This window comes from Myodes glareolus, chromosome 12 (assembly GCF_982192425.1).
Source record: "Myodes glareolus chromosome 12, mMyoGla1.1, whole genome shotgun sequence".
NCBI lineage: Eukaryota > Metazoa > Chordata > Mammalia > Rodentia > Cricetidae > Myodes > Myodes glareolus.
Window position 1 is genome coordinate 16,887,774 of NC_142037.1, and position 14,262 is coordinate 16,902,035.

The following is a 14,262-nucleotide window of genomic DNA, read 5'->3' on the forward strand; positions in this document are numbered from 1 at the left end:
TTGGCAACCATTAGATTTACCAACAGAATAAAGAGACCAAAACCAGAAGAGGACCAGAGTCTGACCTCAACAGATGAGATGTTTTATTTCAAACAGTGAAGGTCAGAACTTGCCCTAGGGAACGGCAATTTTGCAAGAGGAAAAAACTGGCTGGGACCCTTTATTGGGGCAGATGAGGGGCTTGGAAATGAAGTTGATGCTGTTGTAGGGAGCTACATGTGAGTCTCTTCCTGGAATCACCTTCTTGGAAGGGTAGATTATCATGTGGAGATAGGCTGTCCCAGCAAACATTCCTCTCTGGGTTGTGGCTGACTGGTAAATTTGAGCCAGGTCAGCTAGAATCTCATAGGAATCCAGCTTTAACAGCAAAGGCACTCTGTCAGCAGGTGTCAGGTCAGCCACTGTGGGAAAAACATAACAGAGCTCATCAGGAGTCAGAACCCTGATTAGCATGATCTGGCAATTACAGGTGCTGAGGAATTGAAGTCAAATTCGAGATTCCACAGAACCAGGGAACTAACTCTAGGTGATGCTGTTCTAGAGTGTATTTACTAGGTTTCTGTGAAACTTTTATTTCAGATAGGTCAGAATTCAAAGCAGGGGTAGAGGAAACAATGAGAAACATTTAGAGTATTTCCTGTCACATTCACTAGAAATACTCGGGAAGCAAAAGGTCCTATAGCCTAATGGGGGTTTTTTGCACAATGCTTTTGAGCTTGCTAAACTGCATTGCTGAGAGCCAGGAGGAAACATCTTGTCCGTTGCATTCCACAGGCAAGCAGAGGCATTCCTCCCAGAGGAATAAACATCATTTTATGGGAACAGAGTTCACACAGCAAGGTAGTGTAAGAAAGTCTATTATATGCAGAATGCACCTGATAGTTTCCCATAAGGCAGCCCTCAGCCAATTAAGTCCTCCAGGTAATCAGGAAGCAGATGCCCTTACCAAAATGCAGGTCATCAGTTCCCAGTTGCCACTGGAGGTTGCTCACCGGGTTCATGTAAATTCTAGTCACAGATGAGCCAGCTTGGGCTGGAAGATAGAGAAAGCCTCTGGGATTCCTGTGAAATATTCTAATAGCATATATGCTGTCCAGTCATGTGAAGCCTGCCTATGCCCAGTTGTGGCCTTGGCAGGTGGATGTATGGTAGGGCAGGTACATAAGCTGAATTGTCCCATAAGGGACTGCCAAGTAGAAGCTGCCTGTCAGTGCGGGATTCAACATTCCTGTTAGTAATCCCATTAAAAGTCCATTGGTTCACCAACTTGGACTTCACAATCATTATTTTGCCTATCATGGGTTCACTTTCTAAGACCAATAAATATATTCATGTTGTGTGCAATCATGGGTTCACTTCCTAAGGTTGATAGATATATCCATGTTGTGTGCTATCATGGGTTCACTTTCTAAGCTCGATAGATATATTCATGTTGTGTGCCACCCCTAAGAAAAATCTCTCACACAAGAGCAGGTCTTGTGTAGGCAACCACCGTTGCTGTGAGGTGATGAGTGTAGCTGTCCATCATTAGAAGACAGCATTTTGCAGCACTTGCCCCATCCTCCAGCTCCTACATTCTTCCCACAATGCTCCCTGAGCTTCGGGTGAGGGGAGATTTACATAGATGACCCGTTAGCAGCTGAGCACGTAGACTCACTCATTCCCATCACTTTGAGCAGGTATGAATCTCTGCATTAGCCAGTACCTGCTGCAAAAAGAAACTTCTCTGACTACGGTTAAGAGCAGTGTAAATCTATGAGTATAAACATAAATATTAAGCAAGATGTAGTTTGACAGTATGATCATTTAGTGGAATGACCTCAATAGGATCACATCCACCCACCCAGGGTCTGAATCTCTCCGTTTGTGGACCTTTGACAAGGTTTACAGTGCCAGACATGAAATCCCTCTTGTGGGAAAGAAAGTCAGCAGGGAGTTTCCTAACCAATAACCAACTAAAATGGATAATATTTTCCAAACTACAGTATTAACATTTAGATAAATTGGGAAACCAAGAGCAACAGTGACAGCCTGTGTTGTTTTGGATGCTCTGGGGCTTCCCTGACCCCATTCATAACAGAGTATCCATGCCTGGCACTGAGATTTTATTAACTCACATCTTCTGAGAGCAACCTTGTCCACCTATCGAGAGAACTTCTAACCAAACTGACTTCCTATGTTATGTGCACACATATTAGCTGACTAACAGTAGACCTGCATAAGACTTATTCACACACCCTGAGTTTGTCTAATCCATTCCGTAATCCCTGCCCTGCCCTGCCCTAGCTCCTTGTCCCCAACACAACTTAAAGTTTTAACCCAGAGTATTCCCTTTTCCTTCAGACCTCCTGTTCTATCCCCTCTAGTTATATATTTCTTTTTTACTTGAGTTGCTAGAATGTAGAATGTATCACATAAATTAAATATACAAAGTCTTCATTACTCAGCATTATTCAGTTTAGTCAAAGGGTGGCAGTGTTTGGAAAGCATTTGAATGATGTTTGTGTGTGCTGAACAAATAGAAAGTCAGTGGGGTCTCTGACTGAGGCACTCTCCTTCCTGAGCTCAGGAGCCACCCTGGGAACGCCCATTCAGAGAAATCCGACTCTGCTGCACTCACCAGTGCCAAGTGATGAGGATGCTCCTTCAAGTACTTGTTTGGGTATTAAGGCTTCAGACCTCCTGTGAGTACATATCTTATTTGGGGAACTGGTGAGGTGATGGGGGCTTCCAGGGGACCTCTTCTTCTGTCCTGGGTTGGAGGCTTTTTCAGTGCCAATATATTTAACAAAATAGACCACATAGTGTGCTGGTGTAATGATGCTGTTATTTGGGAGATGGGGCCAGGGGAGAATCACCATCTCTACTACAGCCACTAAGATCTTATTACTGCCTCTTGTGTTTCTTTATGTTGTCTTTTTGAATAGTGGTCAATACCCAGAAGTTGCAACAGAGCCCTCAGTCTCTGGTAATCCAAGAAGGAGATGAACTCACCATCAACTGCAATTCCTCAGAATCTTTATACACCTTACACTGGTATTGGCAGGGGAATGATGGAGGCCCCATCTTCTTGGTGACATTACAGAAAGGTGGAGACAGGAAAAGTAATGACAAAATAACTGCCAAGCTGGATGAGAAAATGCAGCAAAGTTCCCTGCATATTCGAGCCTCCCAGCCTAGGCACTCGGGCACTTACCTCTGTGGAACAGTGCACAGTGGTCTGCAGACCTCCACAGGCTGTCTCCAAACCTGCAGCTGGGCCACAGGGGCTCTGCTGACATAGGGCTCTGAGACAGAACTAGAACACTCGCAAAACAAGGCACACGAGGGTCCAACTGTCACATCACATAAGAGTGGAGATGATGCAATGGGAAGCTATGTCTTTAACATTTACAATTACTTTTTCCTAGTAATGTTACTTTTTAGTGGGTAGAACCTTAAATTGAGGAAATTTACAAATATACAAATGGTACAAATTTCAGTGATTTAAACAATAATGTGGGTGCAAGCCTTCCACAGGTCCTCAAGATCTGGGATGGTGGGAAGGCATCCCTAGGCCCACCAGACACCCAAAGGCACTGAGTGGGTGGGTCCGTTTATGATGAGCAGGCATGTGGTGGAGAAATGAGGGAGAAAGAGAAGCAGAATGGTTTGTGTGCTGTGGAAAGGGGCAGAATGGAGGAGGTAAAGACAGCAGTGAGAAGTAGGTTGATGGGAGATGCTTTCTTGCCTTTATCCCCATACCCATAGTGACTCCCAGGCCTGGGATGCTACCAAGGAACATGTCTGGGCCCAAGGGTCTGTGTAGCCATTCATGGCCCATGTTGCCACCAAAGGGCAAAGGATTCCCAGTGTCTGAGCTATCCCTGGTGGCCATGCAGGTGTCCAGCCCATACCACCACCAGAGCCATGATGTTCTGGGTGGCCTGTGCTGCCATCTGAAACCATGGTGTCGTCAGACCCAAGTTTCTGCCAAGGGCCATGGCTGGGTCTATGGCTCCAGCATCTAAGGTATGAGTCTGCATCTGTGGCTTGTGCTGCTACCCAGTGCCATGATGACCTCTAGGCCAGAGCTACAGCTGAGGGCTGTGTCTGGGTCCATGGTTTTACTGCAGCTAGGGTCAGTGTTGATGTCAGAGATTCCTATCACCTGAAAGCCACATGGATGTCTGAGATATGGGGTCAAATGAGAGTCTCAGGGTCACACTACCACTGGATCCATACCGATCTGGATGGCCTACAGTGCCACCTGTGGCAATGGTGACATTCATACCCGGCTACTGCCAAGGATCAGGTCTAAGTCCATGTTCCTACCACAACCAGAGTCGTGTTGCCACCAAAAGTTACATGGAAAGCTGGGGTTGGGACCACAACCTGGGCCTTGTTGGTGTCTAGGAGTTGTGCCACTACCAGAGCCGTCCTGATCTGAGTGGCCTGCGCTTTTACCCAGAGCCAGGATGTCATCCAGACTCAAGCTGCTGCCATGGACCTTGTCTGGCTCTGTGGTCCTGTTGCAGCTGGGGTCTGTATTGAGGGAGCCATGGGAACCATGATTCCATCAGAGGACCATGCTGAGCCAGCCCTGTCCTTCAGTAGCCCTAAGATGCCTGGCCCTGCCCCACTAAACGCTGCCCCACGAGAGCTTACCTGAAGCTTCATGAGACAGCTGGCCCCTGCACTCAGGAGAGATGACCCATCCCTCACCACAGGCAGTGAAGAGCTGATCCTGATGGCATGGGCATAGGGGAGATGGTTCTACCCCCGTAGCCTGGACCAGCTCAACTACCACCCAGACCCACAGTCAGTTATGACATTGGCCCACCCTAACATTTACGCCATCTAGGACCTGCTGGAGCTTGTGAAGAGACTGGTCCTGGGTAATGATAACCACAGAGACTCCATGACTCGGGACAGCTATGGGAGATCTGAGAGGAATTTCCATGAGGATCCAGTGAGGACGGTGTACCAGACCCCAGAGGCCTTGAACCAGACCAGTGACTCATTGCAATGTACTTACTTAGTACAGTTGATTGGACAAAGGGCACTGGGTGCCACACCGGCTCCCACGGCCACCAGGACAGATGAAGAGGTGTTGGAGAGGTGGGAACGGTGGAGAAGCTAAGAGGTTTGCTGTTGCTGCTATTGCTTTGTTTCTGTTTCTTGTTTTTTTTTTTTCTCTCTTTGTGTTTATTGGTTTGCTTGCTTGCTTTGTTTTGATTTCTTTTTAAATTTTTGTTGGGGGGGACTGTTGAACAGGGAGGGGATATGGAGAGACTGAGAGGTGAGCAGCATTGGGGTACATGATCTGAAATTCCCAAAGATTCAATAAAGAAATTATGTTGAAAAGAAAAAAAATAATGCACAAATCTCATGCCTCATTGTTCTGAGAAACATGTTTCCCTCCTGTTATTTACCTACCTAACTCCACATCATTCCCTGTGCCTCCGGGAGCAAATTAAGACTGAAGGCCTTTGTGGGCATATGAATACTGTCTCATCACTCTTGGCAAAGCAATACTGTTGGACACAAGCGTCATTACAGGTTGCATATTCTTTCAACATTTATATTATAAATACAGAGATAAACTAACTGATAGACAGACATAAGAATAGGGAACTAACCCAGTCTTAGCCTGGCCTCTAATTCTCATTGTGCTTTTGTTCACATTCCGTTCTCTGTGTTTCTCTGGGCACACTGAACTGAAAGATCTTCACCCATTTTGCTTCAAAATGAAATTATCAACAGCTTACCTTTGTCTGCTCCCTCCACATGAGTTAAAGGATTGGCCCTGTTTCAAAGCATTGACTGAACACTTGCTCCAGGCAAAGATTGTAGGCTAGAGAGAAATAGTTCTTATACTTCTTGGAGATGCTAAAATGCTCAAGCAAGGGAGGAGCCAGTTTTGTTACAGACTATGTGAGGGTCAACCACTAACTATAAATTTCTAAGGTTCCATTTCCTCCTTATAAAACTGACACAATCATACTACTTTGCTCATATAGATCATGTGTGTTAAGAGACTGATATATTGCCTACGCTTAGTAGTTAAAATATATTTTCTTTTTTTGCCGTATAAAGGTTTACTGAGGGAGGGGAAAGGGGACAGGACCCGTCCTTGGCAGCCTCTTTCCTCGAGGTGCCAGTGCTTTACTCGGCTTCTCCGCTCCCTTTGGTGTAGATGTGCATCTCACCCACTTCATAAACTTGAACACCCACTTGACCTTGGAATCCTTGAACACACATCTGGAACCATACAGCTGTGCCTCAGCTTGCTGACTTTCTTTCTTTCTTTCTTTCTTCCTTTCTTTCTTTCTTTCTTTTTTTTGCTGGTTCTTTTTTTATATTTATCTATTTATTTATTTCTTTATTAAAAATTTCCACCTCTTCCCCACCTCCCTTTTCCTTCCCCCTCCCACCTTCCCCTCCCTTTCTAACCCTAAGAGCAGTCAGGGTTCCCTGCCCTGTGGGAAGTCCAAGGTCCTCCCCTCTCCATCCAGGTCTAGGAAGGTGAGCATCCAAACAAACCAGGCTCCCACAAAGTCAGTTCATGCAGTAGAATCAAAACTCGGTGCCATTGTCCTTGGCTTCTCAGTCAGCCTGACTTTCTTATCACCCCTTGGCCCTTAGGCCCTGGGGGAGCACAGAGCAGTGGCTGCTGTTCTTTGATGGCAGCAGAGGCAGGAAGAGTCTAAAAATAATAATTCCACCATTAATAAAACAATGGTAATCTCAAATTGGTCAAAATTCTCTGAATATAATTTTCTGAAACTGATCAATATGCTCCAAATCTAATTGTGGGATTCTCTGTTCTTCAAATTTATAAAAGGAAATCAAATAATCTCCTGCTCTCAGAAATTGCCTGGTGATACGGCTTCTAAGAAAGTCATGCATTAAATGGAAACTATCTTTTATGTTGACTAAGGCCAGTGTGATTTAATACAGTATCTCTTTTGCATTTTGATCATTTTGGTGACGTTGTTTGTCAGTTTGGTTTAAGTTTTTTCTTTTGTTTTAGAATGCTGCGGGTTGAACTCCAGCTTTACGTGCGCTGAGAAAATAAATGCTCTCTCACTGAAGTACAACTTTAGCTTGAATATTTTCTGTTTAAAAATAAAACAATGTTGCTACATTGAGAAGATGTCTCACTCAGTTTAAGTGCTGTCCCCACACACATGACAATTTGACCAGCAGCATCCTGATAAGAAGTCAAGGAAGCAGAGACAGTATGCTATCTGGGGCTTCCTAGTGAGCCAGGTCAGTCTAATAAATTAGCCCTGGGTTCCAGTAAGAAACCCTGTGTCCAAAAGTTGGATGAGTATCTCCTGAAGAACAGTGCCTGAGGTTGACCTCCTGCCTTCACACACTCATGTGAATCTGAACACACATAAAAACACTTGCATCCACATTCGAGCACACATATATCATAAATAGACACACAGCATACACACAGCATAGTCATGCATTGTATACACACACACATGCATGTACATGCATCATACAGTTGCACAGCATATACACATAGACATCATGCATCATACATATAGACAAACACATGCGCATGCACACATCATACACAAATATATGTGTATATAAACTAAAAGTCTCTGTTTATACAGTGTTACAGCCCTGACCATGCTTTGATTTTTTTTAAAAAAAAAAGGCTCATTAAAATAACCAGAAGAAAGAAAAAGGAAAAAAGTCCTCCAAAGAAAATTTTGGGAAATATGGTAAAAGGAAAAATATAAAGGACAAAGGGCCATGATTTTCATGAAACTTATCCACACAAATACACATCTAGGGTGTATATATTTGCATTTTTGCCTAAAGTTTCATTTTTATAATTGGGAAATAAAGATACTGCCTACAATAGAATGCCAGGAACACTAAATATTGCAAACACAGAGAGAAGTCATGACTATTTAAAAATTACCCCTCAATGTCCCAGAAGACTGGTAAGCCATTATCATCAAGAGGCAAGCATCGTTAAGTCCTTGCCAGTGTCAGCCTGTGATAACGGCCACATGTCATGTTCTGTGTGCTGATCTTCCTCCCATTTTCACCAGAAATAGTTTTATGTTAGAGAAAAGCAGTCTGTGACTCGGCCTTAACTGACCTGACAAACTGGACCAGCTGAACCGTGGGCATTTTCCTTTAACTCAGAGTAGCATAAATTTCCATAAGGGACATGAGCACAGAACTGCATTGCTTAGTGTGCCATGAGCAATGACTAACTCCATCGGGGGCTCATTGGCTTCAGCATAGCTGAGACCCTTGGAGAACTGGGAAATGGAAATGGTGTGCGGTCAGAAGAAAAATAAAGTTATTTTGTGATACATAAATATCTAAGACAATTTGGTCTGTTATAAATAAGGAATATTAAAAATAAAAACTGATGTTTAAAGAAAAAAAATTACAGAATTTATCACGTGGATATCCGCACTAAAAATAATTTTAAAGATATATTGAAAAATATCCCAGGAAGAAGTTGATGGCCAAAAAAAGGAATAAAAAAATAGAAAAACATCTGAAACAAAATATGAAGAGAGGATGAAAGAAAACAAATTGAATAGTGTCATGAAAAAATATTCAAATAAATATCAAAGTAGATCCATCCATTTGCCAGCAAATTTCAATATGTCATAGAAAACATCATATTGAGAGAAGTAACCCAACCCAGAAAGACAAATATCATATGTACTCACTTATAAGTGGATTTTAAACATAAAGCAAAGAAAACCAACCTACAATTCACAATCCCAGAGAACCTAGACAATGAGGATCCTAAGAGAGAGATACATGGATCTAATCTACAGAGAAGTAGAAAAAGACAAGATCTCCTGAGTAAATTGGGACCATGGGAAAGGGTTGAAGGGGAAGGGAGAGGAAGGGAGGAGAGCAGAGAAAAATGTATAGTTCAATAAAATCAATAAAAAAGTTTAAAAAAATCAAAGTAGATAAGTTGGGAGGGGAACATGGTAGGGGCAATGGGGAAGGTGGGGAGAGAGTAGAAGGTATATGGTGATGTGAGATTCCCCTCTGTGTGCTGTGATTACTATTAATAAATAAAGAAACTGCTTTAGACCTATAGCAGGGCAGAACTTATGTAGGCAGGGAAGATTGAACTGAATGCTGGGAGAAAGGAGGCAGAGTCAAAGAGAAGCCATGAAGCCCCACCAGAGACAGACGCCAGTTGGAATCTTGCCGGTAAGTCACAGCCATGTGGCAATACACAGATTACTAGAAATGGGTTAAATTAAGATGTAAGAGTTAGCCAATAAGAAGTTAGAGCTAATGGACTACGCAGTGTTTTAAATAATATAGTTTCTGTGTGGTTATTTTGGTTCTGGGCAGACGGGACAAACAAGTGGCCTCCCCCTATAATACACATCATATTTCAGTGCAAACGTGGATGAAATTCTGAATAATAATACAATTAAAGGTAAAAAGAAAAAAAAAGATCTTGACACGACTGGTACTGTTTCATGGGACTGAAGTTCATGTTCAATAGAAAAATAAATACACTGTATAACCAGCCTTTGTGGGATTAATGTGAAGTGGCCAAGTGATCTACAGGCTCAATTCAATCCTCCTCAAAATTCAAATAATGTTCTTCACATCAGTAGGAAAATTCTAAAATTCATATGGAAGCACAAAAGACACCAAACAGTGAAAGCAATCCCAAGAATGAAGATCCAAGCTGGAGTTGCTGTCACATCCAATTTCAAATTTTACTAGAGCCACAGTTAGAGCAGAACAATGGCAGAAAACATACTCATAGATCAATGTGATAGAGCAGAATCCAGGGGGAAATGTAACTACAGCCACCTGAGTTTTTACAAAGGTATCAAAAATAGGTGTTGGAGGAAAAAAACACAGCTAGAAAAATTGGATATTCACATGGAGAATGAAGCTAGATCCTTCCTATTCTTTACCTAAATAAATTTGAAATGAATTAAAAGCAAACTTTAATGTGAAGTCTGAAACATTCAAACTATTCAAGGAAAACTTTTCAAGACATGGACATAGGTGGTGAATGTCTGCAGAGGACTCCGACTGATCAATAAGCAACAAGAATTGATGCACGGAATTGCATAGAATTTAAAGTATTTGTGTGATAACAAAAACAAAAATCATGAAATTTGCAAGAATCCTCTTTTTACATCAGAAGGAGACTATTGCAGAATCACTCAACTAGTCAAAATACAGAGGATTACTGACTGTGGGGTTCCCAGCCCCAATTAAGCACCTACAATATAATTTCTGCATCCAAGACTCAGGGAACATTGCAGGGGTGGAATAGTGTAAGAGACAGAGGATGAGGAAGTTGCCATGAGACTGGCCTTTGGGCTTTGACAGGGAATCTACACTCATTAACTCTAAAGAGCAGGGCTGCCCAAACAAGACCAACACCAGCTAACATCCCAATGTGGATGAGGGGAAAATCTCACGAGGCTCCACGCCCAGATGAAGAACTATAGGCAATTAATAACTACTGAGAGACAAAGAGTTAGTCTTTCTCAGGGCTGAGCCCCTTTATTGATTAGCAAATACCAAGTAGTCTGCCCAGAAATGATACACATGCACACAGCACTAAATGGACTCAGTACATAGCATTTATGCATTGATTCATTGATATGTACATGTAACAACAGCGTTTGAAGAAAAGAAGGCCATGAAATTGAGTGAAGAGTCGGATGTGGCAGGGTAGGAAAAAGGAAAGGCAGGAGAGAAACGATGTAGTTATATTTTAATTAAATAAAAATGGAAGTTCAGAGATAAAAAAATTAAAATTTAATGTTCAAAGAATGAAAAAATCCTTGTCATCTATTCATCTGACAGACACTTAACATCTAAAATAGATAAAGAACTCAAAAAACTAAAATAGTGCATTCACTCAGTGGGTAAATGAATTGAACAGAGAGTTCACATAAGAAAATGATATGTGTATCTCCGTGGTAAGGTACTTACTTAAGTATATGAGATCCTGAGATCCTGGGCTTGATTCTCAAAACAGAAAGAAAAGAAAGGAAGGACTCAAGGAAGGAGAAATGACCAAGATGCCACATCAATGTCACTCTCTAGAAGAAAGTCCCTATGAGTTTCCATTCTATAGAAATGAGATTTTGGTAACATCTGTGGTTTCATCTGCTTCTCTGGAGAAGTCAGAATGACCACACTGCTGTGTCTAAAGTCAGAGACAACCTCCTGTCTGTCTGCCTTCACTGTCCCTGTCGGACTGTTGTCCTTCTGTTCTTGTTTCTGCTTTTCATGTTATGAGAGTTTTACATTTCTACTGATGCTGGGACAGTCATGCATACTTAATGAGTTATAAATCCAGGGAAGATGCTTTCTGTTCCCACTGCACGCTCAACCAAACCTGGTCCCCACTCCATGCTCAACCAAACCTGGTCCCGAGACACTGCCTTTTTCTCTTTAGAAAATACGGTTTCTTCGGCAACGTGTGGGCTTGTTGTTTTTCTACGTAACTGGATGCGCACCTTTCCCATTCACAATGAAAGACCTGAAAGTCTAGCTCTACTTTCAACTACAACATGGTTCAAAGTTCATGATTTTTTAATGAAAACCAATGCCCAGCCCTTGACCTTTATCTTCTGAGTTAGCAATTGCCCTGATCAGCAAAGCTGTCAAAGGGTTCAGGTTTCTGTGGGCATTCCACTCCATGTGCCTGCATAATCTGATTCTTTGGTCAGTAAAGCCAGCCCCACCCCAATTCTCCAAGCATCTTATACATCCACATGTCCTTGCCACAGAGAAAAATATTTTTCTAAATGCATTCTAATCAGCTAGAATTCCACCGCCTGCTGTGACTTCTCAGAGATATAATGTAAGTTGGTTGTGGGCTGTTTCTGCTCTTGTTTATACCTGTGTAGTTCTTTCACAAATCCCGGGCACTTGGTAAGTGTGTTCATTAAAGGAGAGGAAAATATGATTAGTCAAAGAAACTAAAAGCAGAGCCAGAATCTAGTGTCTAGCCATAAGAGGGCAGTGTCTTCATTTGTAACTACATTCTAGGTTCATTCTAGCCTCAGGGAAGAATCCAAAGAGCCAATGAGCACTCAGGTTAGCTAATACACAGAACACGCTGTTTATGCCACAATGGCAATTAAATCATGTTACTCTGAGCCTAGGTGAGTTTCTTGAAACAGGAAACCCATTTAGAAAAGAATTGCTTGCTGCAGAGATGCTCCCTGAGTGTCTATTAGCAATCCTCTGGATGCAGCTAACAGGTAAGTCTTAGGGGCTTCTTCTTCCTCCACAGGGAATTCTGAATCAGAAGAAACTCTATAGGGAATGGAGTGAGGCTTTATCCAAGTCTAGAAATGACATCAGAGGAAAGCTAGAGGAGGAGGGAGGGAAAGCAGTGTATAGATGCAGAGCTGGGGACTTCTGGGATACAGTATTTCCCATGAGTCTGAGAAAGGTGGTTTAAAACCAGCTGAATTGCTTTCTTTGTCTTTCCATCTAGTGGTGAACGGTCAAGTTCTGAGTCAGAGTGCTCAGTATGTATCCATCCCAGAAGGAAAAGATGTCTCCATGAGCTGCAACTCCTCAAGTGCACTTGACAATGTTCTGTGGTACAAGCAGGACCCTAAAGAAGGCCTGGTCCTCTTAGTGGCCTTGTATAAGAGTGGTGAGGTGGCCAGAAGTGGCAAAGTGACTGCTGAGTTTGGTGGAACAAGAAAGGACAGTGTCCTGACTCTCTCAGTCTCGGAACCTGCAGACTCAAGTACCTACTTCTGTGCAGGAGAGCACAGTGCTCCCCAGGCACCCACAGCCTGAATCAAATCTGCAGCTGCCACTCCAGTCACGACACTGCTTCTAGCTCCAGCTCCCTTGGTATGAAATGTGACGACTATGTACCTGCTGTTCCAGTGCTGAAAATTCTCATTTACTCAGCAGTCTGCCCTCAAAAGATATGTCCTTAGACAAGTGAGCCACCCTTATTGGCTCCTTCATGTATAGGATAGATTGGTTTACTTATTTTTGTCAAAATACAAGAAGAATTGACAAATGCATAGTTAGAGTATACGATGTTAACATATCTCTCTTAAAATAAATAGATATAACTGGGGTAGAAATGAGAGTTCAGAAACACATTTATTATTTGGTGTTAAATAGATGTCAAGACCATGAATGAGAAAAGAAGATCCTTTTCAGTGAAGTCTGCTGGGACAACCGAAAAGCCACATAAGGAATCTTAGTATTAAATCTCTTCATCACATAAGTACAAAACTTAACTCAAGTAAATCAAAATTTTACATAAAAGCTAAAACTATATAAGCTTAGAAGAAACTATAGTTACAAATGTTGATGACTTCTTACCCGTGTTGCCAAAATGAAAGCAACCAAACGAAATATGGTTAAAGAGGGCTTTACCGAACACAGCAACTTTGAGGCATCAAAGTCCATAAATTTCCACAAAGAAAGATGAAGAGAATCTCCACTTGTGAGTGGTTATGTCAGAGGAATAGCAGGTGACTATTGACTTCAGGAAACCAGCTCACCAGGAAGCAAAGCTCTGAAGGGAGAATCTCGGATAGGCAAGAACCCAAGAGCCTCAGAATGTCTCTTGCTACCTCTGTGTCTTTGCGTGTTTGCAGCTGCCATTTTTCTGATATCTGGCATAGTATGAATGGGTATGGGGAGATACCCACTAACCCTGATCTAATGTGATTCTCTCTTGAAAATACCCCATTCTATTGGGCGTTTTTACCTGTAGATTATTATAAAGACAATTTCCTCTTAAACTGTACTGTTTAAAGTTTTGCCCCTGCCCCACCCCTGATAAAGTAGGGGCTGCAGAAGATAGAAAATAAGAACAAGAAAATGTCACACACTAGTTTCTCTTGAGAAGCCATATAGATTGTGGCTTATGTTAATGAATAAGAAAAACAATTGTATTCAAAAGCTAGGCTAACTCAAGTTCTTTTCATCTCAATATTGGGAGATGTTTCACAGCTTTTGGTGTGTATCATAGCTGAAATAAAGCTTTCAAAAATGACTTAAGGTTAGATTAAGATGTTTTTGTTAATAACTTTGAAAACCCAAGGAAATAATCTGAAGTTTTAGAAAGGCACATAGTTGAGTGAGGGACTCTTTGAGGTCAAGGAACAAGAACAAAGCAGCCCACTTATTATTAGCTGATGTGCCGTTCTTACTAGCATTGGTTGGTGATCAAAGATGATGATTAATTCCTTGTACCCATTTCTGTCCTCAGCTTCCCGATATAAAAAGTTGTTG

General features: G+C 42.2%; 1 long non-coding RNA gene across 1 annotated transcript; it reads left to right on the forward strand.

Annotated features, from left to right (window-relative positions):
- Positions 1-12,079: 12,079 nt before the first annotated feature.
- LOC148120161 (uncharacterized) lies at positions 12,080-14,023 on the forward strand. Its single transcript, XR_015739388.1, has 2 exons — positions 12,080-12,248; positions 12,488-14,023. It is a non-coding gene; the product is annotated as an uncharacterized LOC148120161 (long non-coding RNA).
- Positions 14,024-14,262: the final 239 nt, after the last annotated feature.